Source organism: Diceros bicornis, chromosome 2 (genome assembly GCF_020826845.1).
Source record: "Diceros bicornis minor isolate mBicDic1 chromosome 2, mDicBic1.mat.cur, whole genome shotgun sequence".
In the NCBI taxonomy this organism is placed as follows: Eukaryota; Metazoa; Chordata; class Mammalia; order Perissodactyla; family Rhinocerotidae; genus Diceros; species Diceros bicornis.
In genome coordinates this window covers 44830489-44855997 of record NC_080741.1, presented here as the reverse complement: position 1 = coordinate 44855997, position 25509 = coordinate 44830489, and the positions used below count along the sequence as shown (strand labels likewise).

The 25509-nt window shown below is 43.1% G+C and overlaps 1 protein-coding gene across 1 annotated transcript in view; it reads right to left on the bottom strand.

Moving 5' to 3' along the window:
- ACKR2 (atypical chemokine receptor 2) overlaps positions 1-25184 on the bottom strand; it is a 39491-nt gene extending 14307 nt beyond the window's left edge. The window contains exon 1 of the mRNA XM_058555925.1: positions 24875-25184. The gene's annotated coding sequence lies outside the window, so the exon portion shown is untranslated. The remainder of the gene's footprint in view (positions 1-24874) is intronic.
- Positions 25185-25509: the final 325 nt, after the last annotated feature.

Here is a 25509-nt window from a genome sequence, read left to right as displayed (position 1 = left end):
TACAGGGAAAAGGGGCATCACATTTTCAACACACCTGCTTCTTTCTTCAGCCAAGAACCAAGTGTGAATCTGTGAAGCTTTTGCTTGCAGCCTGACCCTTCCTGACCCAGCTCCAGGCCTGTCTCTCCCCAGAAGCTTCTCCAAACCTCTCTGATGTCTTGCCCTGAGCTTCCCGAGTCTGTAGGGGAATTATTGTTCAGGGCAAATTTGTCTCCCTACCAGACTGCAAATTCCTCATGGTCAGGGGCCTTGTTCATCTGCACACAGAGGACCTGGCACTTACCGCACAGAGCAAGAGCTTGAGAGCTGGCCAAATGATTTGCTGATGTAGCCCAGCCAGTACTTGACAAATTGGCTTTTTGACGGAAGAGCCCTGGTTTGGCCCTGCCTTATCCGCTGTCTCACTCTCTGTCTCTTTCTCTCCAATTCTCTGTCTTCCTTGGGCTAAGTTCACCCCATTCTGGGCCGAGTCCACGAAAGGGTCAGTCTCGTCCATCTCTAGGGTCCTAGAGTTGGAATTCCTAGACCATAAACTTGCCCTCCAATATAGAAGTTCTGTTAGCACTCATATTTACCCGCTTTGATTAGATGTTGTGCCAGAATCTCAGACCAGCTTCTTCCTATCATGCTCCATTGACAGCACAACAGGAAGGAAATGTTGCTCATCTCACCTCTTCCATTTCCTCTTTTTTGCACCACCCCCACCAGCTGGCCCCCTCCAGCCACCCCAGACATGTGTTGTCCCTCCTTTTGTACGTCTGCCCCGGGGCTTGTGCTCAGGGTGTTGGGAGGGGGCTGCTTTCAGCTAAGCGGGAAGGGGATGTGTAACCTTTTCACCACTTACCAGTCTCTTGCCTTGATACAAACGTATTTGTTTGAAATAAATATATTTATTCATTTATCAAAATGTCTTCAACCACATATTACATGTTAGAGTTAATGTAGTGGTTCTCCAGATGTCTTCTTTGTGGGTTTGGCCAAACTGAGGTTTTCACACCCATTTTGTAGACAGGGTTGCCAAAGCTCAGAAAGGAAAGGTCACTCGCCCAGAAACACACAGTTGATAGGAGCCACCTGGACTTTCTGACTCCCACCCCAGTGCTCTCTTGCCCACGATGTATGTGAATATTCTGTCTAATTCTTTGCTCCTTCCTTCTCCCCAGCCCCTCCAACTCAGATCTAAATGGCTATTCCAGGACAGAAATTATTTCTTACTCATCTGATGATCCCTCACAGCATAGCCCAGCCAGTGCTTGATATGCAGTAGACACTCAATAAAAGTTTATTGAGTGACCGCACGCTCCTATGTAGAAAGCTTTCCCAGAATTACCTACCCTTGCCTAAGATTGGTCCCAGTGCTTTTTGTACACAAAGACTCTACTCCCTGGGGCTTCTCTGGGACTCAGTTTCCCTATCTGTAGAGCGGTTGTAGAGGGCTGGACTCAATGATATCCATACTCCATCAGCTGTGACACCCCGTTGTTGGCTCTGGGATTTTTGCCCCGAAGGACTGCTGTCCATGTTTCTGGGAGCACATGACTGGAAACCAGGATGCCCAGCCAGCCTGAGGTCAGGGATGACAAATAGCAGCAGCTGGGCATACACTTGGGTTCCAGGCAAAGAAGTGTAGGGCTTCCAACAACATCATGTAGGGCTTGGAAACCGGTGCTCACAGCTCACAGGAAGTGGGTAGGAGGCATGGACAGGCTGAGCTGCCAACTTTCTGTAGCCAATTTCATTCCTCTGGAATTATTTTCTTTTATACACTTTCAAGGTCTCTGGAAACTGAAGAAGCTGACTGCTAATCAACAGTTGAGACCTGGAGGACTTGCCCAACCACATCTTCACCTTTTCACCCCATCTGTCCATCCAGGAGGCCCTCCCCAAGTGCCTGTCCCCCACCCAGGCGGCCTGACTCCTCCCCTCCCACCCTCGATCCCCACCCAGTTGGCTGACTGCACCTCCCTTCCAAATCCAGATGTTTTCTCCTCCTCACCACATAAGTTTTATAGTTTTATAAAGTTGTTTATTGTGGCAATTTTCAAACATATACCCCCAAAAAGTGCGAGAATAGTATAATGAACTCTCATGCATCCATCATCCAACTTCAACAATTAACAACTAGTGGCCAATCTTTTTCACCTACACTCCTCCCCACTTACCCTTTCTTGTACTATTTTGAAGCAAATACCAGACATCATATCATGTAATCTGTAAATATTTGAGTATGTGCCTTTAAAAGATAAGGACTTTGACCATGGTTACATCTAAAAAACTTAACACTAATTCCTTAATACTATCAAATATCCAGTCACTGGTCTCATAAATTTTTCCCTTTACAGATTTTTTGTTTGAATCAGGATCTAAATAAGGTCCACGTACTGTGAGTGGTTGATACATATTTTAAGTTTTTTTAAATCTATAAGTTCCCTCTCCCCTCCACCTTTTTGCTTTTCTTTGCAACTTATTTATTGAAGAAACTGGTTGTTCATCCAGTATGTAAAGTTTCCCACAGTCTGGATTGTGCTGGTTGCATCCTCGTGGTGTTCCTTAACACACTTCTCTGCCCTTTGTATTTCCTATAAATTGGAAGTTGGAGGTTTGATCAGATTCTGGTTTGATACTTCCCAGGTGGTGCTGTTCATCCATCATGAAGCACGTACTGTCTGTTTGTTGCTCTTCTTGTGAGGTGAGCAGCCGCTGAGCTCAACGCCCAGACCCATTCATTTTTTAGCAGTTGTACAATGGTGATTGGCTTACCTTGGACAACTTATAGTCTCCTCCTGCAGACACTTGCACATCGCTGAACTTGCTCTAGCATCTTCCCTTAAATGGCTTTGTAGCTACTTGCATTCCTTGGCAGTTGGCCACCGGACTCCTCTTAAGGCCACCCAGTGCCACATAGAGCTGCGCATCACAAGCAGGAGACAGCACAAACTCCACCTGAAACTTCCCAGTTAGGGGGCTGTTCTTGAGGGATAGGAGACTGAGCAGTGATCATAATGTGAGCCCTGACTCCTCCAACTAAAATAAGAAAATGCTCAACAGGTGAGGTTAAATGTAGCTCAGTGTCAGCTGAGATCACATTGTCCTTCGAAACAGAATAAAACGGGCTTGCCTCTAGCAGGAAATTGTCCCACTAAAATTCACAGATTACGTTGTCACCTCCAGCTCTGAGTCTTTGCTGCCTTGAACTCTCCAACCCACTCATTGCTCACTTCCCATAGCTGTTCACTGACCCCGCAGATCCAGGTGTGGGACTCAGCCCTGTTACTCTGTTTCCTAAAAATCACTCACACAACTCATTTGTGAGCAAGCAGATTTCCTTAGGTTTGGGGCAACGGTTGACTCTCAAGTTGCTGTGGGCCTGGGCCCCTCTCATTCTTCCCAGGCCCCTCCTCACACTCTGAATCCCCTCTCCACAGATGGACTCCCCTCAGTAAAGTGAAGATCAGCTCAGTGAGGTTGCTAAGATGACAGAGACCATCTGCCTCAGGTCTCACCCAACAGCACAGAAGACCTGGAAGAGGTTCTGAAATGCCTCCCTTCCCTGTCCCCATTCCTACCCAGTCCCTATGGATGGAAGGGAATAATGTGGAGATACATATTCCTCCCCCTTAGAACTACATTTTTGCACCAATGGATCCCTTGGGCAGTCTGGCAAAGCTTTGGACTCCCTCTTAGAGTGTTTTTAAAAACATAAAATATGTTAAAAACCAATTATAGCTCAGACTGGAATCAATCCAAATGTCCTTCAGTGGGCAAATGGTTAAACAAACTGGGTACATGCCTACCATGGAACACTACTCAAGAATAAAAAGGAATAAACTATTATCTACACGATTTGGATAGATCTCAAGGGAATTATACAGAATGAAAACAAGCCAATCTCAAAAGGTTATATACTTTTGAAAGCATGTAAACCTCAAAAGGGTATAGATTCCATTATATAAAATTCTTGAAATGACAAAATTATAGAGATGGAGAACAGATTAGCGGATGCCAGGGCTGAGGGAAAGGAGAGGGAGGCAAGTGTCTGGCTATAAAAGAATAGCAGAAGGGGTCATTGTGGTGATGGAACTGTTTTGGTGGTCACAAAAATCTACACGTGATAAAATTGCATAGAACTAAATACACACACATGCACACAAATGAGTGCATATAAAACTAGTGAAATGTGAATAAGGTCCATGGATTACATCAATGTCAATTTCCGGTTGTGATACTGTACTTATAGTTTTGCAAGATGTTATCATTGGGGGAAACTAGGTGAAAGGTATACAGGATCTCTCTGTATTATTTCTTGTAAACACATGTCTATATTTATCTTAAAATAATTTTATTTTAAAATAAAAACTTAAAAAATTATTCTGAAATAATTATTAAAATATTTTAAAAACATATTTACAATATAGAACATATGCATGTCCTTATTAATACATTTAAAAAGATTAATGATGGGTCTTATAACTACCATGACAGTAATGAGTATAAATGATATTTCAGGATACTTGTGACAAGGTCTTGCTAATACTACTATGTTTTGCTGCCTACACTCATAATTGAAGGAGATGTTAATTTTGTTAGAGGTTAATGAAAATTAAAATGTAAATCTTCTTCCTATCCAAATTCAGGGTTCCCTGAATTATATCATGGACCCCCAAATTAAGAACTCCTGCCTTGTTTAAAATGGCAACTTTCCCTCCTCTGTTACACAAGCTATAATGAATACCAAGGGCAAAAAGTAGTAGACACAGCATCTGTGGAAGGGGCGGTGCGTTGGTCAGGGAGGGGTGGGCCATTTCTAAAATGTTAATTGATGTTTCCCCATATTGACCTTCCCTCCACTCAAACAGCCAGACCTCAGGAATGGTCTTCAAATTTTCCCTTGTCCTTTGAGTACAGGAGTTCAAGGAAATTAAGGTTCTCTTTCTATCCTATATCAAACTAAAACATTATTCCCAGGCTGGGGAGATGAGAGGCCTGAGGGAAGCAGGTCAGGCTGGACGTTAGAGAGACCCTGTGCTCAGCCTCCCGGCCAGAGCCCTGTGGTCTGTGGGATCTAGGGGCAGAGGGACATGGCACATGGTGAGTCCAAGGTGAGTCGGGCCACAGGAAGCCCCATCCCATGCCCCAGCCTGGCACAGAAGCAACCAAATGAGGTATCAATGAACTGCTGGGCCTGAAGGTGCTTACCGAGTGTGGAGGTGTGGGGCTGGTGACCAAGGCAGGCAGGAAATGACGTCTAAGTGGAGGCCCACATGGACAGATGCTACCAAGAACGAGGTGGCACAATACTTGCCTGGGCCTTGGCACTGACCAAATTTCCTGGAACTGATGCAATTCTGGGAGAGGGGTGACTCTCACAGTGACTGAGATGTATTTTCCAATATCCTGTGGATTGGGGTCTCAAAATAGAAAATAAGCTGTTCTAGAAAAATAGAATCACATTTTCTCGTATACTTGTTTATGGCCAAGTACATGTTAACGGCACTTTCAGAATCCATCGGCATAGCTTCAGCAGCAGGCGCTGTTGGCGGTCCTGTTATACCCTTGCCCTCCCCCTACTCAGTATACACTGGCCGACTTCCAACTGTCAATACCCACACTGGTTTGTCGGAGGACTTGCTCTGGCTAACAAAGCCTGTTTTGCCCCTGCCCACCAGTGCAGCATGCCAGAAGTTCCAGGGAAACAATGCTCTCTGCCTCCTCAAGAGCCCTCAGCCAATGACTAGTGTGAGTTGGTGTATAAATACGCCACCTCCCTTGCCCCTCAGGTGGCATAGCTCTGAAGTGTGTGTTCTAGACTGTCTCCCTATGTTCCTCCAATGGGATTAAGCTCCAGCTACCGACAGGGGTGACTAGTTTGATAACACACCCTTTACTGGCAGAATTCCCTCCTCTGCCTTACTTCCCCACTCTACTGCCTGTGGCTTCTTCATCTCCCAAACAAACTACTACTTGAACCACATGACATTGCCAATAGTTGACCTTCTTTGACTTATAAAAATGGCAATTTCATATAGCTAAAACTAAAATTTACACTCAAATCTTTGTCTCAGGGTCTGCTAAGACAGTCATCCACATACTCTACCCAAGGATTATCCCCTCCAGTCACCACCCAGCCACCTCTGGGGAGAGTCAATGGGAGGAAGCTGCTGAACCAAATCTCGGGGGCAGAAGCTCTGAGATCTGCAGAGGACTACTCTGCCTCCTCTGGTTCAACAGGACACTGAGTCCCAGGAGAGGTGCGGCAGAACAACACAGAGGCTACTTCAGGACAAGCATATGCTCACCCAGATATTACATATCACAGTGGGAAGTAAGGCCACAAAATGAGGAAACCATGAGAGATTAAAAAAATGCTATAACTGGAAATGTGATGGAATGTTTGGAAGCAGAAGCCCTGGGTGTGGGCTGAAAATCTAGAAAAAGGAACATTTGGATGAATCAGGAAGGTGACTGTGAACAGCCCCAGGCATATTTGGCCTGATCCCAGCCCTCCCTCCAACAGAACTCAGTCCCTCAGAGGTAGAGGGCTCTGGGCACGTAGATAGGCTCAAGAACACTTTGGCTAAATCAGAACCCCAAGCACAAACACAGCACTTTTACCATCTCAGTTAGCCACCCAGCAAAATTAATCTACCTCCATGGCTCAGAGGGTAGGGGGACCACCTTGCTAGACAGCAAGGCAGGAGCAGAACTTGGCCTAGAAGCCACATCTGTTTCCACCTGAGCAGACGCTTTTGCCTGTCACCAACAGTAGGAAATGCCTTTTACCTGGCAGTCCATCACATAAGTTTCATGAAATAATTACCCTAACTTCCCACAATGTGCTTTGATATTTTCTATTCTATTCTGCTTCATATTTTTTAAATGCTGGACATGACCCATTAACTGATTTTACAACCCGCTTCCGGGTGGTGACCTATGGTTTGAAATACTGCCCTTGAATGTATCCAGAAATGAAAGGGTGTGGACAGTATTTCTGGGCTTCTCCTAAATACTGTGTATTTGCCGACAGCCTCTGTGTCCCATTCAGGGCTGCAGGGATTGCTGGACTGAACCAGGAGTCTCTAAAATTCCATAAAGTGAAGATGGTTCCTACCTCCTAATCCAGTGACTCAAAGCAGGCATTGCCACCACTTGCACATTTTTGTTGCCACATCCCCATACCACCTGCATTATGTAATAATTGTATGAATATTCTCTCTAAATCAACTCATCACTTTTTAAAACTTAAGTATGTACTCACTTTAGCCCTGTCTTATGGAGTGTTATTGGTGAAATCAAGGGTTTGATGTTATCCCTCAATGTAAAATAAAACAAAAACATAATTATGAAAATAAAATATGCTTTCTGTGTTCCACCTTAAACCATTGAGCCAGTGGCCCTCCCTCCTCTGTTCCTTTCACAAGAAAATGATCCAGCCTCTGTATAGGTTGAGCTGTCTCTAACCCCTAGAAAGGCTTCCTTCTTCTGTCTGTCCATCTGTCCAATGATAATCAGTACCATCATCATGGTTAACAGCATTTAATCTTCACACCAACCCAAGAGTGTTAGGGTCACCCCATTTTACAGATGAGGAAACTGAGGTATGGATAGATCAGGTAGACCCTCCCATAGACAGGTAATGATGGAGACAGGTTTTGAACCACCAGGCCATCTGCCAAAAGGGCCTGTGTGCCTAACTACTACATTGTACTGCCCCCCTCTGAAGCTGCCCAACCCTAGTCTCAGCCATAGTGTTGCCTCTTACAGAATACCTTCCTGGACTGTCTGACCAATAGGACTGCTCTTCTTCTGTTCCGAGAGCACTCACTTCTTGCCTGTATAATTCATTTGGAGGTTAATCATAAACTACCTGGAGACATTGCCTCTACCAGGCTAGGGGCTTCTTGAAGGGAAAGCTGTCTATCTCTGGGCCCAACAGCCTGTCTGAGGCATCAGGGGCCTTCAGGAAGTATCTCTTCGGCCCTGTGATCTTTCCTTGTTTAATAAACACCCAGAGCTCTTTGTGAGTTATCAGCTCACAGGCTGGTTTCCAATGAGGCCCCGGGAATAGTCAGAGGGAAGGGGAGATAAGTTGGAGGCAACAGACTCGAGAGGTCTTAACCTGCGGTCCATAGATCCCCAATGGACCCATGCTAGTATGCAGGTCTGCGAACTTAGATGGAAACAAGATTACATCCTTATTTTCACTGACCTCTGATGGAAATTCAGCATTTCCTTCAAATGGAAATGATCCATGACACCGTCACCAGTAAAATCACTGACAGTTTCATTTCACATCACTGTTGTAGCAGACATCTCAAAATATACACTCATCACTTCCTGGAAATTCTGGTTGTTTTCAGACCCACTGCTAGATCTTGTATTTAAGACATAAATAAAGAAACACATATACAGCATATACCATGCCACATTGAAAAAACATCTTGGTATCTGTATTTTAAATAGGATTGGCATTTCTTGGCAATTTCAATAGTATCAGTAATCTTATGTATTTTATTTTATGCATTTCAAAGTATCATTCTGCGAGGGGCTCACAGACTTCACCAGAGTGCCAGGTGGAGCCATGGCACAAAAAAGGTTAAGACATTACATAGAGAATCATGGTTAAGAGTCAGGTTTGGTGCCAGACAGACCTGAGTTCAAACTTTAATTCTGCCATTTCTAGGCCAAATTACCTGGGCCTCAGTCCCCTCACCTGTAGAATGGAGATTCATCCCTACCTTACTGGATTAGCGTCTAGTGCCTGAGTATAGGTGATATCCAAACCCAGCCTAGACTGCCTGGTGAGGACAAATCCTGGAGATAGCGGAGCCCTCAGCTGGGGTAGGGTCCACTTTTCCCTCGGCTTCCTACCTCTCCTGTCAGAGAAGTCATTTGTCCCCCTCAGCCTGGCTGAGCCCAGCTTTCTGTAGGAGGACATAAAGGCTTACTTCAGACCCTTCTTAGATACTCTATCCCATTTCTGAGCCCAGTATCTGCACCCTCCCCCCCAAACAGGCTACCGGGAGCGGCCAGTCATTGCCCTTTTAAGCATTGACATGCATTTCCACATTTGTCCACTGGGTGGGGCTGGTTCACACTCTTTATCCATCAGCCCCGTCAGGGGCAGAGCCAGAACTCTTCACTGAGAGCTGGGACCTTTCCTCTGCTTCCCCGCCCCCCCAACCCCCAAATTGAGCTTGACTTACAGAAAAGTGTCCCCCTTGTGCTCCTTTCCAGTAACCTACTACTCTAAGAATACGGGTGACTATCCTGACTTTTACTATCATAGGTTAGCGTCCCCTGTTTTTAAACTTTATTTAAATGCAGTCATATAGAATATATTCTTTTGTGCTTGGTTTCTTTTGTTCAACATTATGTTTGTGAGATTACACGCAGTTGTAGTTCACTCATTTTCATTGCCCTATAGGTTCCATCGGGTGAATATGCAATAATTTGTCTATTTATCTGTTGACTTGGCCTGTGAATAGTTTCCAGTTTGGGGGTTGCTTGTAGTTGTTCTGTGGAGGGTGGTAGCCATGCCTCCACCCATCCAAAATTGGTTCGAAGCTGGAGACATAATACGATACACTCACCAAGAGGGTTCGAAGGATTTATCGCTCATATACTGAGGCTTTCTGGGGAGAGCAGAGCCTCCCTCAAGCCTGGCTGCTTGGCTTGCCCAGCAGGGGCCAGTGGCTCTAGTTTTTGCAGAGGTTGGGTGGAGGAGATTCCACGATGAAGACACCCTCCCCCACAGGCTGGAGTTGGTGTGGTTTGAACTTCCCACCCACGCCAAGGAAGGGAGCACTGGGTTTTCCTGGCAGCATGTCCAGGTGTGGGGCAAGAAGGAAAAGGGGGGTGATGGGGCTTGAAGGCTATCAGTAGTCAAACATCAAAAATGCAGTCAGACTCTTTATTACAGGGTTATTACAAGTAGTACTGCTATTAACACTCTAGCTTAAGCCTTTTGGCAAATATTATGCATTTCTATTGGGTATGTCTCTAGGAGTTCAATTGCTGGGGTGTATGTCTGACTTTGGTAAATACTGCCAAAGAGTTTTTCAAAGTGATTGCATCAAACTACAGGCCCTCCAACAACATTTATGGATGTACCAGAAGTTTGTTTATCCACTCCACAGTTGAGGGACATTTGGGTTGTTTCCAGTTTTTTGTGATTACAAATAAAGCTGCTATAAACATTCATGTGCAGGTTTTTGTGTGAATGTAGGTTTTCATTTCATTTGGGTAAATACTGGGTATGGCTAGGTTGTGTGGTAAGCATACATTTAACTGTGTAAGAAACCAGGCAAACAGTTTTTCAAGTGACTGTACCATTTTGCATTCCCACCAGCAAGATATGAGAGTTCCAGTTGCTCCATATCCTCCTACTTGTACTTGGTATGGTCATTCTTTACTTTTAGCCTTTCAAGTAAGTGTGAAGTAGTATTTCATTGTGGTTTTAACGTGCATTTCCTTAAGAACTAATGATATTGAACATATTTTCACATGCTTACTTGCTATCCATATATCTTCTTGGGTGAAGTGTCTTGTTTCAAATATTTTGCCTATTTTTTAAAACGTTGGGCTGGGGGCCAGGCCCGTGGCTTAGCGGTTAAGTGCGCGCACTCCGCTGCTGGCGACCCAGGTTCGGATCCCGGGCATGCACCTACGCACCGCTTCTCGGGCCATGCTGAGGCCGCGTCCCACATACAGCAACTAGAAGGATGTGCAGCTATGACGTACAACTGTCTACTGGGGCTTTGGGGGGAAAATAAATAAATAAATAAAATCATAAAAAAAAAAAAGTTGGGCTGGGGTCCGGCGTAGCAGTTAAGTGCACACACTCCGCTGCTGGTGTCCCGGGTTCGGATCCTGGGCACGCACTGACGCACCGCTTGTCAGGCCATGCTGTGGCGGCGTCCCACATGAAGTGGAGGAAGATCGGCATGGATGTTAGCTCTGGGCCAGTCTTCCTCACCAAAAAGAGGAGGACTGGCATGGATGTTAGCTCAGGGCTGATCTTCCTCACACACACACAAAAAAAGTTGGGCTGTTTCTTTTCTTACTATTGAGTATAGAGGGCTCTTTATATATCTTGGATACAAGTCCTTTATCAGGTATATGATTTGCAGATATTTTCTCCTAGTCTGTGACTTGTGTTTTCATTGTCTTAACAGTATCTTCTGAAGAGCAGAAGTCCTTAATTTTGGTCCAAACAATTAATTTTTGTCTCTTATGAATTGTGCTTTTTGTGTCTTATCTGAGAAATCTTTGCTTACCCTAAAGTCACAAAGATTTTCTCCTATTTTTTTCTAGAAATTTTATAATTGTAGATTTTACATTTAGGCCTATGATCAATGAACCCATATTAGCAAACTTCAGAAGGCTATTTAAAAGGGGGTTCTGATAATGTTCATTTTAAAAGAGGTCATAGTTTATGTCTAGTAAAACATTGAAGGTATATAAGGTGGGTCACAGTTGCTGTCCATAGGATTCTTTTTTTTTGTGAGGAGGATCAGCCCTGAGCTAACACCCATGCCAATCCTCCTCTTTTTGCTGAGGAAGACCAGCCCTGAGCTAACATCTATTGCCAATCCTCATCTTTTTTTTCCCTTTTTCTCCCCAAAACCCCAGTAGATAGTTGTATGTTATAGTTGCACATCCTTCTAGTTGCTCTATGTGGGACGCGGCCTCAGTATGGCTGGACAAGCAGTGCATCGGTGTGCGCACGGGATCCGAACCCGGGATGCCAGTAGCGGAGCGCGCGCACTCAACTGCTAAGCCACAGGGCCGGCCCCTGTGCACAGGATTCTTAAGTCCTCACCTTAAGTTAAGGATTTCTGCTAATTCAGAGTTTATCTTTCAGAATAAATGATACGGAGTCCTGGGGATGAGGGGAGCTGCTTTCCTCTTTGTATCCTCTCTTTGATAGATGTACCATCTACAGTGTACATTTAGTAGGCTGTGAATATGCCCTTTCAGGCCAAAAATAACTTCACATAGTTTTGGCTTTGTTTCTCTGCTCCTCAGAGGCTCATTTGTTTGGCCTTTCAAAAAGTTAAGAATTGGGAGGGAGGCTTGTTTAATGTAACACGACAAGCAAACCCTAAGTAGCAGAACAAATACTTAAAGAGTTCATCTTGCAATCAGGTTATTAATTTGTAATTATTTGTAACTAATAATTTGTAATTAATAGCTTTTAATAATTGTCCAGGATCTACCTAAACCAACTGAAGGATTATTCCTTTCTTATGGAGTGAAAAACATGGGTTACTTCTTTAATTTTATGGGTATCTTTCTCTATCTACCTTGAGCCATAAAGTTCATGAGCTATTTTATTCTTCCTTTACAGAGGCAAGAAAAAACTCCTCCATTTATGGAGCCCCAATGGCATCCCAAGTTGCCTTAGGCCTTGTTCTAGAATCCCCACAGGTATTACAATTGGCCTCTCAAGTTCAAAAACCCCAGTTCCAAGGATTAGGGCTAGAAAAAGGACATAAAACCAAATGTTCCTAAAGGTGAGGAGTTCTCTATATTCCAAAGCAGCTGACCAACACACATGTTATGTCAGGGAGGATCCATGTCTTAGGTAGACCTTATGTGGGGGAAATTTTTATAGCGTCTAGCTCATTGTGTCCCAAAGGTGGAATATGCAGCAATCAGAGAACCTTAGAGACAATGCTAAAGTCTGTTGTACATCAACTATTGGGTGGTCATGGGTCACTACTACAAAAGACATTTGAAGGAAAAAGCTATGATGGAAAGGGGCTGGGAAGAAGGACCTCTCTGATACGTAGCAGTAAACTGCAGTGGTAAGCAAGGTGAGGACTTAAGAATCCTATAGTATTAGCCCAGCAGTCTCCCATTTCACATACCAGATCTGAGGTTATTTATCTGGCATCTCCACATCGTCCTACAAAACTTCTTTGTGGTCTTCACTCAGTCCATCTTGAATGACACACAGTAACCCCCTTTTCTTTCTAGGTTAAAACTGCCACCGGGCTTTGGTGTCTCTATGAATTCTATCCAGATTTACCTTGTTTGCTATCGGTTTTGATGTAGTTGTGGCTTGTCACCCTTGTGTCCTCGAGAATGGTTTAGAGCCCCAGAGAGTCACGGGGATGGTCAAGAGAACGTCATAGGGCTCTTTCCAACTGGGTTCTTTCTTGAAATTCCTTTTCATAGACCCTATATGCTACCAGACCATATATACTGTATGAAGTCTAGGGAGGCCTGGGCTGCAAAGGAACACAGGACGTAAGTTGAGTACTTGACAATAAGAAAGTGACAGAGAAGTCAAAAAGCTCTCAGGATTGGAGTGACAATACTGAAATACCAGCTATATAACTATGTTGATATGGCCTGAGGCCCAAGATCTGGTGGATTGCAGGATTATAGGATTGTAGATCAGAGTTCTTGATCCTTGGAACGGCTTCAGGCCATGTAAAGCCTGCTTGTTGCAAGATTTTATTTAGTTTTGCTTAGTGCCATAGTTTTGCTTCTATCTCACCAGAGCTTTGGAGGTTGGAAAGAACGCGTGGTTTGTAATTGATACATGTTGGAAAAATTTTCTTGTAAAATGAGAACATTAGTCTGAGTTTAGAAATGAGTCTATCTTTTCCTGGGGAGGAATGCATTTTGGAGTCCTTCTGACAGTGGTAGCATCTGCCCTCCAGTAGAGGTCGCCTCAGGCTACCCAGAATATAAGCGTAACAACTTAGACCCAGTGGACAGCTCCTAATGCTCGGATCATCTCTTATAGAGTGCTTCCCTGCATTACCAATGGCAGAAAAACGGCAGTGCACACAAGGAAAAAACAACAAATTGGAAAACCCAGGTGCATGCCTGGTATTTTTTATTATATCATGCTCCTTCATCCAATTGTGCCCTAGGATGCCAGCTTTGATGGGGCAGGGAGAGGAAGGAAGGAGCTGGGGACCACAGGTTGCCCATCTTGGTGGGGGCTATAAATAGATGGGACAGGATAGCAACCTGCTAGTGTCCAGGCAGCCTTTCTATATTGGGGCCCCGATTTTTTTTTGTGTGTGAGGAAGATTGGCCCTGAGTTAGCATCTGTTGCCAACCTTCCTCTTTTTGCTTGAGAAAGATTGTTGCTGAGCTAACATCTGTGCCAATCTTCCTCTGTTTCGTATGTGGGATGCCACCACAGTGTGGCTTGATGAGTGGTGTGTATGTCTGTGCCCAGGATTCGAACCTGCAAACCCTGGGCCACCAAAGCAGAGCGCACAAACTTAACCACTACACCACTGGGCTGGCCCCCGATATATTATTAAAATTAATTTCATCTGTTTCTCTTTACTTTTTTAATATGACTATGAGAAAATTTTAAACTACATTTGTGGCACACCATCTATTTCCATTGGACAGTACTGGTCTAGAGTCACTCATAGCTGTGCATTTTGTGTGTGGGGATGGAGATCCTTAATCTGATAAATGGACCAGTGCAGTTTTTTACAATTTGATGGCATTGGATTTCTAACAGTTAATGGTCCTAATGTCTTAAAAGATGAAGGCTTTCTGCCATTAGACTGTTCTTAGTGCTAATGCTACTAGAGGAAAAGGAAGAATCTGCTCTCTTATTCCAGATTCTCTTATTCTCATCTCGAAAGTTTTGTAAGAGTTTCATTTCACTACCATTAAACCACACACTAATTTAATATCAATTCTAAGTACAAAATTTATAGATATGACTTCTGGCTGAATAAACTGGTTCTGACTCATTTTGTGAATTTCTAATAATATTAGGACACATATATTTTCACATGTTCAACTGAGTTTGAATTTATCAAAACCTAGACCTAATAGGGTATTATTTTGTTTACTAGTAATTGTATTTTCAGTATCATGGCCCACGAAAGGATAGTCAGGATACAGTAACCACAGTAATTTGAACAGGGAAAGTTTAACATAAAGAATTACTTACTATTTAAAGGAAACTAACTATTATGAGGGAATAAAAGAGAGCTCTAAATACGCTAAGGCAGAAGGAGAGTACTTAAAGAAGGAACTAACTTGGCAGGTGAGGGAGCCCCTCCCTAAGTCTGGGACAGACCTCACTGAAGAGGGTATGATTGCAGCCACTGGATGGCAGAGTTCACTGGGTTGCCTGGGCCAGAGCTGGTACACAGTCAGCAGCTGCTGCTGGCAGGCAGGAAACAATGGGCCTTGGCTGGCAAGCAGGACTCCCCTACAACTGGCGTACTAGTAGGCAGAAGCTAGAGGGCAGGAAACCACCTGCTCATGCGGGTGAAATTTGCCCTCCAGCACCCCCTACTGATAAAGCTTAACAATGAGCCTGCTGGCAAGGAAGAAATGTTCTAATATCACAAGAAAAGCAAAGAAGGGTGGGTCTCGAATAAGGAGGCAGTAAGTGACAACTGACACACTTCCTCTAAAGGTAGGAGGGCTTGATCTTTTGCTATCAGGGGCTTTTTATGGGTACATAAAAGACTTTCCAGAAAAGAATTTTACCCATATCCTTAATGAGGTTTTTCAACTTCTTCTGGGTGGCAATTAAAGATTTAGCCTTTTACTTTTTTTTTTTTTTGTGAGGAGATCAGCCCTGAGCTAACATCCGCCAATCCTCCTCTTTTTTTTGCTGAGGAAGACGGCCCTGAGCTAACATCGGTGCCCATCTTCCTCCACTTTATATGGGACGCCGCCACAGCATGGCTTACCAAGCAGTGCGTTGGTGCGCGCCCGGGATCCGAAGCGGCGAACCCCGGGCCGCCGCAGCGGAGCGCGCGCACTTAACCGCTTGCGCCACCGGGCCGGCCCCTAGCCTTTTACTTTTTAAGCCTCGTTTTCTCACAGATCTCTGACTCAATCTGGCCATGATGAGAGTTCCCTATTTTATTTTATTTATTTTTTTGCCTTAACAATTTCAGGAAATTATGGTCCCAGGATCAATCTCAGAAGTTTTGGGTCATCTCTGGTACACTAATCCCAAATTATACAGAAGAGGGACCAAAATGCTTAAAATTAACTGACTCTGGGGAGGTTGGAGTTCCCTTGCTAACCCAGACAGGAGCATCCATAGAACACCGAACTAGCCCAAGGGAAACAGAGTACACCTGATTTTGAGAGGTCTGAGAGGGGAGGTTCAACAGAGGCCAGACAGACAGCAAACAGGAAGACCAACAGGTTTAGTTTATGATTCTTGCCTGAAGCAACAGAGCCTTTCTGAAAAGAAAACCAGCCCAGGACAGAACTTAGATACAGCATCACCAGGAATGGAAGGCAAGGAAGAAGGACACAAAAGTAAGACATCAAGGGATCTCACTAGGTGGGCACTTTCATCCTGCATTACACCTCTCCTCTTCTTGCAGTCTGTGTTGCTCCACATCCTGTTGACTATGCCAAAGTATTAGGGGAAGGGGTTACAGACAAAAACGAAAAGCAAGATTTTGTCACTTGGAGGGACTGCATTGCAGAAGGAAGGACGGGAGTGCTCATCAGCCAAAGGTCAGAGACCAGCACCTCCAATTCTTTGCACATGTTAATTACATATTTCCTTTGATACATCATACAACCGAAGGCCCCCTCCACAATTGCCTTGTGGTCGTGGGAGGAGGAGAGGCCTTAGGACATCCAGGCAAGAAAGATGAGACTTTATCACATTCATCAGGGGAGAGAAACACGGACCTTGTAAGTCAACAAACTTTTAAAATGCTATTTAAAAAGAGTTACTAAAAGCAAAAATTTGAATAGAGGTCCCAGTATTTGTTAATAAAATATTAGATATCTAGGAAAGATTCACAGAGTTTGTAAGTTTAAGTTTTAGAAAATGTGATCTGAAACTGGATTTTCTCTTGAGAATAGGGTCATGGAAGATGAGCATCTGCTCCCAACCTCCTCCTGCTTCTCCATATGTTCCCTGGGGCACTTTACAGTTAAGCAACAACCCCACCATGTCCCATTTGGTGTCCCCTGTGCCTCTCAGTTGGCACAATGGGGAAAACACTCAAAGAGGAAAGCCACATGGTAGAGGACAGAGTACAAGGGGCTGGTAGTCAAGAGGCCCTTCTCCTAAGCCCAACTCTGAAATTGGCATGCTGTAGGAATATGGGCAAGTCTCTTCTCCCTTCTGGGCTTCATGGCCCCCATCTATAAAGTTAGAGCTGTTCCAACTCCGGTGCACTATCATAAAAATCAAAGGATGAGAGAGCTGACAGAGCCAGGATTTTGAGAAAAAGTGAAGAGAATGAGCAGCAGAGGCAAAAGCCCTTGGCCTGATCTGATATTAGCATTAGGGAAGGTGACTCACTCTGGCCCACCCAGAACTGCCCATCATTCCTGGCCCACCACTCCCATTTTCTCCCCTGACCTCCTTGGGAAGAGAATGCATGATAAGTCATCGATGGATTACCTTAGTCATGAACTTAATAGGGGCTATTGCCTAGAGGACAAAGAGTCATGTGGATGATTTATTTGCACGTAGTGAGCTAATCTTCTTGTTTGAAAGCTGTAAGAGTCCTGACACACCTATGCGGACACATGGACAGCAATTTCCTGTGCCTTGACTCTCCCAAAGCCCAGGTTTGCAGCCTTCTGGGTACTTTGCATTGATCAAATAGTGTATCTTTGGGCCGGCCCTGTGGCTTGGCAGTTAAGTGCGCGAGCTCCACTACTGGCGGCCCGGGTTCGGATCCTGGGCGCACACCGACGCACCGCTTCTCCGGCCATGCTGAGGCCGCGTCCCACATACAGCAACTAGAAGGATGTGCAACTATGACGTACAACTATCTACTGGGGCTTTGGGGAAAAAAAAGAAAAAAAAATAGTAGATCTTATACATCCCACTCTGTGGTCCTCTGGCTAACTCTCATCTCTTCTCCCTTTTTCTCCATCCAAAGCTCACCCATTCTTCCACCCTGCTCAAATCTGTTATCCACCAAGAAACCTTCTCTGTCCCTTCTCTAATTCTCCAATATCAGATGGCTTGATGTTCCCCTCTCCTAGGAGTGTTCTGGCCAGTAGTGTTCTGACTGGCTGTCAATAAATGTGACCATCATGATTGTGATAAAGATACCACTCATTTAGTCCACTATTATATACAACTGTGATCCAGCTCTTGTATTATCCTCCTGTTTTATTTAATGTGCACCATCAAAATTGCAGGTATTGCACTTCATAATATAATTTTATTTTCTAATACAATTCTATTTTCAGAGATTACTAGAGAAGAGAGTCTACATTCTGGCTTGAAAACCTTCATCACACTGTATTCCCAATAAGAAACCTCCAGGAATACCCTGATTAGCCCCAGAAATCATCTGTCTTTTTCCTGAATTAGATAGAATAAAATGTCTAACTGATATGTTGGATGAATTTACCTCTCCAAATCTCATACCCTCAGACCTTTCCAGAACATTCACATACAGGTGGGCTCTAAGACAATAATAGGTCTCAGAAAATAATTCATTTTGTTTCCCCTAGAAGTGACCCTCTCAGGATGAACTTGATCTGACTTTCCATACCTGACATGAAAATGTAATGTATGTATCCTTTTACCCATCCCACTGAGATTAAAGCTTGTGACTAGAGCGCTTTCCTTTCCTTGTTGACTTTCACATTCTTTCAGGCTTATGGTTTCTTTTATGGGGCAGGTTGAAGAGTATATGGCAGCTAAAAAGCAATTTGATTTTCCCCCACTGCCTGAAGTTGGCAAACAACCAACATCAAGTCCTGAGTAGGGAGTGCTGGGGCTTCTCCCTGTGGGTGACAGCGTCCAAAGGAAGGCTGGATGACAAGCTGCCAGAGGATTCTACATGGACTGATGGCTGGAAATCAGGAGTCCTGAGGGTTGTTCCAACCTCACAACTCTACGAGTCTCTTTCCCATGCATGGAGAGACGGACAATGTGGACAAGCCCAAATTCCTAGAGCCCTCATCTTGGCACTTGGTCAGATCCTGGGTTAAATGTTTCTCGTGCAGATATATTGTCTTGTGAACTAAGCTACAGGTTCCCCAGAGGCAGAGTGCACTGCCTTTCTTCTCCTGCTCTAGTCTCTACAGTATATAGCCTAGGGCTCAACGTTTAAGAGGTGTTCAATAACCACCAAATTCTTTCATCCTTTCAATGGCATGTTTTAAAGTTACTACTAGAAGTAAGGTTTCCTGGATATGGAGATGATCCCTTCACAAAAGAAACCCATAACATCAGAGTTTAGAAAGATTCACTTGTAATGAAGGCTATAACACAGTTATGGGTGTTGGCATACCCACATATCACAGTTATAGGTGACAGAAGTTCAAACAAGGAAATTGTACATTTTAGGGGGTGAGATGGACTAAGAAAGCCTTGGTAGATGAAACCCTTTGGACCTGGGATTCAAAGAGTGAATAGTGTTTTACCAGGTGAAAAGTGAATATCTAAAAACTCAGATAAGTAGAACACTCCACTCAATGACAGCAGAACACACATTCTTCTCAAATGCACACTGAGTATTCTCCAGGAGAGACCATATGTTAGGCCATAAAACAAGTCTCAACAAATTTAAAAGAACTGGAATCATACAAAGTATGTTGTCTGACCACAATGGAATTAAATTAAATCAATAACAGAAGGAAATTTGGAGAATTCACAATTATGTGGAAATTAAACAACACACTCTTAAATAATCAATGGGTCAAAGAAGAAATCACACAGGAAACTATAAAATACTTTGAGATGAATGAAAACAAAAACAAAACACATAAAACTTATAGGATGCAGTGAAAGCAATGCTCAGAAGGAAATGTATAGCTGTGAATGCCTATGTTAAAAAAGACAAAAGATCTCAAATCAATGAATTAAGCTTCCACCTTAAGAACCTAGAAAAAGTAAAGCAAACTAAAGCCAAAGCAAGCAGAAGACAAAATAAATATTAGAGAAGAAATAAATGAGAGGACAAAAATACAATAAAGAAAATTTTTTTTAAAAAGTTGCTTTTTGAAAAGATCAACAAAATTGACAGAGCTTTAGCTAGACTAACTATGAAAAAAAGGGAGAAGGCTCAAATTACTAAAATCAGGAATAAAAGAGAGATTATAAAAAGAATAATAAGAAGGAAACAAAAGGATTATAAAGGAATACTATGAACAATTGTATGCCAACAAATTAGATAATTTAGACAAAATGGACAAATTTCTAGAAAGACACAAACTTCCAAAACTGTCTTAGAAGGAAACAGAAAATCTGGATAGATTTATAATAAATAAAGAGATTAAATTAGTAATCAAAAAACTTCCCACAAAAAAAAACTCAGTGAATTCACTGGTGAAGTCTACCAAACATTTAAAGAAGAATCACCACCAATCTTCTCAAAATCTACCAAAAAACAGAAGAGGAAGGAACACTTCCCAACTCATTCTATGAGGCCATTATTACTCTAATACCAAAACCCAACAAAGACATTACAAGAAAACTGCGGATCAGGGCTGGCACCATGGCCTAGTGGTTAAGTTTGGCACACTCCACTTTGGTGGCCCGGGTTCAATTCCTGGGCACAGACCTACACCAACTGTCAGCGGTCATCCTGTGGGGGCAACCCACATACAAAATAGAGGGCGACTGGCAAAGATGTTAGCTCAGGGAAAATCTTCCTCAGCAAAAAAAAAAAATCCCTTGTGGATATGGTCAAATATACACAAAAAAATTCAACAAAATACTAGCAAACCAAATCCACAACATACAGAAAGGATTATACACCATGATCAATTGGGGTTTTTTTCCAGGAATGCAAGGTTGGTTCAACGTCCAAAAATCAGCCAGTGTAATACACCATATTACTAGAATAAAGGATGAAAACCACATGATCATCTTAGTAGATGCGGAAAAAGCATGTGACAATCTTCAACAGCTTATCATGATAAAAACACGCAATAAACTGGGTAGACATTTTTCCAAAGAAATATTAAATGATTGATGAGTACATGAAAAGATACTCAACATTATTACCATGAGGGAAATAAACGCAAATCAAAACCACAATGAGGGACCAGCCCGGCGCAAGCAGTTAAGTGCGCATGCTCCACTGCAGCAGCCTGGGGTTCGCCGGTTCAGATCCTGGACGCGCACCGACGCACCGCTTGGCAAGCCATGCTGTGGCGGCGCCCCATATAAAGTAGAGGAAGATGGGCACGGATGTTAGCTCAGGGCCAGTCTTCCTCAGCAAAAAAAGAGGAGGATTGGCAGATGTTAGCTCAGGGCTGATGTTCCTCACAAAAAAAAAAGAAAAACCCACAATGAGGTACCACTTCACACCCACTGGGATAGCTATAATCAAAAAGATGAACAATAATGTACTGGTAAAGATGCGGAAAAATTGGAACCCTCATACATTGCTGCTGGGAATGTAAAATGGTATAGCTACTTTAGAAAACAATTTGGCAGTTCCTGAAAAAGTTAAGCATAGAGTTACCATATGATCCACCTAGGTATATACCCAAGAAAATTGAAATCATACATCCCTAGAAAAAACATGTACATGAGTGTTCCCAATAACTTTATTCATAATAGCAAAAAAGTAGAAACAATTCAAATGTCCATCAATTGATAAATAAACAAAATGAGGTATGTCCACACAGTAAAATATTATTAAGCCATTTAAAGGAACAAAACACCTATACAGGCTGCAACATGGATGAGTCTTGAAAACATTGTGCTAAGTGAAAGAAACTGGATACAAAAGTCCATATATTATATGATTCCATTTTTACAAAATGTCCTGAATAGGCAAATCCATAGAGAAAGAAAATAGATTAGTGGTTGCTGGCAAGAGCACGGGGGCAATAGGGAGTGCTAGTTAATGGGTGTCACCCATATTTGACATGATGAAAATGTTGTTCTGAAATTAGAGAGTAGTGATGGTTGTACAATGTTGTGAATATATTAAAAACCACTGAATTGTACACTTTAAAAGAGTGAATTTTATGGTATGCAAATTATATCTCAATGTTTTAAAACTCAGATAAGTCATGGAATCAGAATCAGTGTGATATACTTAGTACAGAACAAAGTGGGACTCATTACATTTATTTGATTGATTGTGCAATAATGTTGAGGAAGAAAAGCAGAGCACAAAATTCAACAGATTTTAGTAATTTATTCTGCAAAAGTTTATGGAGTTCTTGCCATCCTATGCAACTAGCTGTGCTAGTTGCTTCAGCGTGTGCAAAGCTGAATGGTGCTCAGCTCCTCTCTAGGGGTCTTAGAAGCTACTGGAGAGGCTTAGAAGAGGACATAGTGGACTGATAGCCCAAAGAGGCTTGGTTCTGCCTGTCTACTCAAGCATTGAGCATGTCAGAGCACGCCATAAGCTTCCAGTTTCCAGGCCTCCCTGGAAAGATAACGACTAGTGAGATGAAGGCTAACAGACTGCCAAGGAGAGAGACACTTGATTAAGCTATAGAATGAGATCACACCTTGATCTCCCAGACAAGAGAGAGAGAGCAGTTGTGCACCCTTCTATCTGGGGACCTTGACTGAGGAGAGGGATGGACTGGACCAGATTACTCTGACTCCTAACCCAGCTTAATTCAACTTCCTCTAGGCAAGGGAGCAGGGGAGGGGATGCTACAACAAAGAGAAAAACTCAAAACATAAGAGTTGTCACACAATAGATTTTATCAGAGATTAAGAAAGTAAGGGGAAGGGAAAATTTTTAAAAAGTAAAACCTGGGTAGGAGGAGATAATCCTTCTCCCACTTCAGCAAAGTGAAGAAGAGTGGAGGCATAGCCTGGACTGTGTGGGGCCTGAGGGAATAATGGGGCCTAGCTTAGTACCAAGTAATAGGAGAGGGGACACCAGAGTGAGCATGATGGTTGACTCAAGTCATGGGAACAGCAATGTGGAGGAGACAAGCCAAGATGACAGGAATGGGAGGAGACATAAGTCTGGGATATGGTGGATACAGCAGGAAGATGCTAGCTTTCATGATGGGGGTAGACTGGAGTAACAACTATTCTGTTACCCTTTTTATTGTTAGCTGTGCCTCCCTGACTCTTCCCCTCTGAGTCTGTGGGCCCTGGGAAACTGAGGTTACACAGAATACAAAGCAAAATGCTGGATATGACCCAAGAAAATACAAAGTGCTGGAGAAAGGAAGTGTGTTTCAAAAGAGGAAGAGGTAGCATCAGTTTGGAGATCAGGGAAGATTTTATCCACAAAGGTGGTGGCATATAAACTTGATAGGATGTGAAAGATTAAAAAAATTTTCTGATCACAATAATATAAATTTAGTTTGATAAATACAGAAAAACACAAAGAAAAAAATGAAAATCACAAATTATTCTCCTATTCAGATAAAATCACCATTGACATTTGAGGGGTATATCTTTCCTCATTTTATTTATCTATTTATATCTATAAATATCTATAATATCTATCTATAAATATAAATAGATAGATATGAAAGTGCGTGTGTTTGTGAATATATATATATGTTTCAAAACAAAAGTTGTAATTGATAAGGATTCTGACAAGGGAAACAGAAGGTAAGAGAGAGAGAACAGGCACAGACAGGGAAAAGAAAGCACAGAGAGGCAATGGAGCGTTCCAGAAAGAGCATGAGCTAAACAGGACTGGGTTCATATCCCGCCTCTGCCTCTTATGGAAACCCAAGGAAGTTACTTAACCATGCTAAACCTCAGTTTCCTCATGTGTAAAATGGGGATAATAATATTTACTCGATAGAACTGTTCTACCGATAGAGACACTTGAGTATGTCAAGTGCGTAGCAGTGTGCCTAGAGAATGGTCGGCACTGAGCATGTGCTGGTTGTACAGCAGGCCATTTGGGTAGCTGCATGCGGTGCCACTTGCTTCTGGTGTTAGACTCTTGCAGGTAAGGGGGAGGCCAGGGACAACTTACTCACTATAGCCCATGGATCACAAGGATTCCAGATCCCAACTAACTGTAAGAGCAAATTAGCCGGAAGCAGGTCTTTTAAAACTATTGGTGAACTGCCCTTAAGCAACAGCCCACCCAACTTCTAGAGAAATCACAATCTGTTAAGTACACTTAACGCTTAGCTGTCTCACTGCCCATAATTTCCCTCTGATCAGCCATATCACACTTGGCAACAGGCCCAGGTTATTAGCTTACTTTTTTTAGTTATTTTAATACTCACCATCCTTGAAAAACTCTTCTGACCCTCACAAAGCAAAGTAGCAAGAAGGACTTTGATGGCTAGCACTTGACTGCTGACTCACTGAGAGCTCTTGGGTCAGGCAGATAATCTTTCTTTTCCAGTTTTCCCTGAAACAGGGGAGGCAGTTTCCTGTCCCTGAGCAAAAGCATCAGAATAGGGAGAGTAACTCAGGGCCACCAGTTTGGGTGAAGTGTCCATTTGCATAATCTATTTTCCTCCCAGAGCTATAAAAATAAGTGTCCTTCCATCTCTGGCAAAGGAGACCATTATCCTGTCCTTACTGTGATTTGGACCTAATTTAGAAGTCAGCTACATTTATGAGCTCTCAATTCATTAATCCATCAAAACAAACAGATGGTGCCTCACAATCAGTTTGAGGGCAAAATGACTTGGAGAGCCTGGAGATCAGTCAATAAAAACCTATTTGCAGTGCCATTGAGTAAGGGAGTGCCTCCCAGAAGAGGCACCTCATCCTCAGAGAATTAGCAGACTGCAAAAATAGCCCTAAATCATTGTTGGGAGAGACAGACTGGGGGAAAGCAGAGAGGTAATGAGTATTCAAGGAAGTAGGGGAGAAGTGCAGGGGGGTTCTGAAAGGGAGACTGTATAAATGATGGGTGATCCAGAGAATTAAAAAGCCACAGGAACCCATAGCCCCAGCCCAGCTACTGCAGTCCCAGCAGCTGAAATGCAGCCAGCGTCACTGAACTCAGGTACTCACCTCTGCAGAGAGACAGCCTTGAGTCATTCAACCAGTACTTAGTGGAGGTCTTTTGTGTGCAAGACACCACCAAGTACTGTGGGCAATACAAAGATACATGTAACAGAGGTTCTGCTGCCCGGGTGCTTGTAACCCAATGTTCATGTAACCATGGTACTCGACATCATACCACATGACAGGAAACAGCTAGGAAGCTCAGGTAGAAAATCATGTTTATCCTTCCTGGTGGAAAGAGCTGTTCGCCTATGATAAACAGAGAGCTTTTGCTTCCAGTAATCAATTCTGGTTTTGTGTAATCTAGTCCCAATCAGATTATAAAAATAAATCAATCTTTTTAGTTATATAGATTATATAAGATTACAAGTTTTCCAATTTTTAAAATCAGGATATAAACCACGTAAAACTGAATGTTAAAAAGACCAAATGCTGCCTACTCCTTCTCTACTAAACACATATTTAATAACAAAATATATGGGATATAAAATTATATAAATTTTTAAGAAGAGATGGTTGTGCTGTTAATTCCAAATCCAAATTTCTTCAAAACAAGGCAAAGAGGCAGGAGAGCTTCAGTTAAGTTAGAGAAGTTCTGTGCCCACCACCCCACATGCCCATCTCCGTTGCTGGCCTCCCCA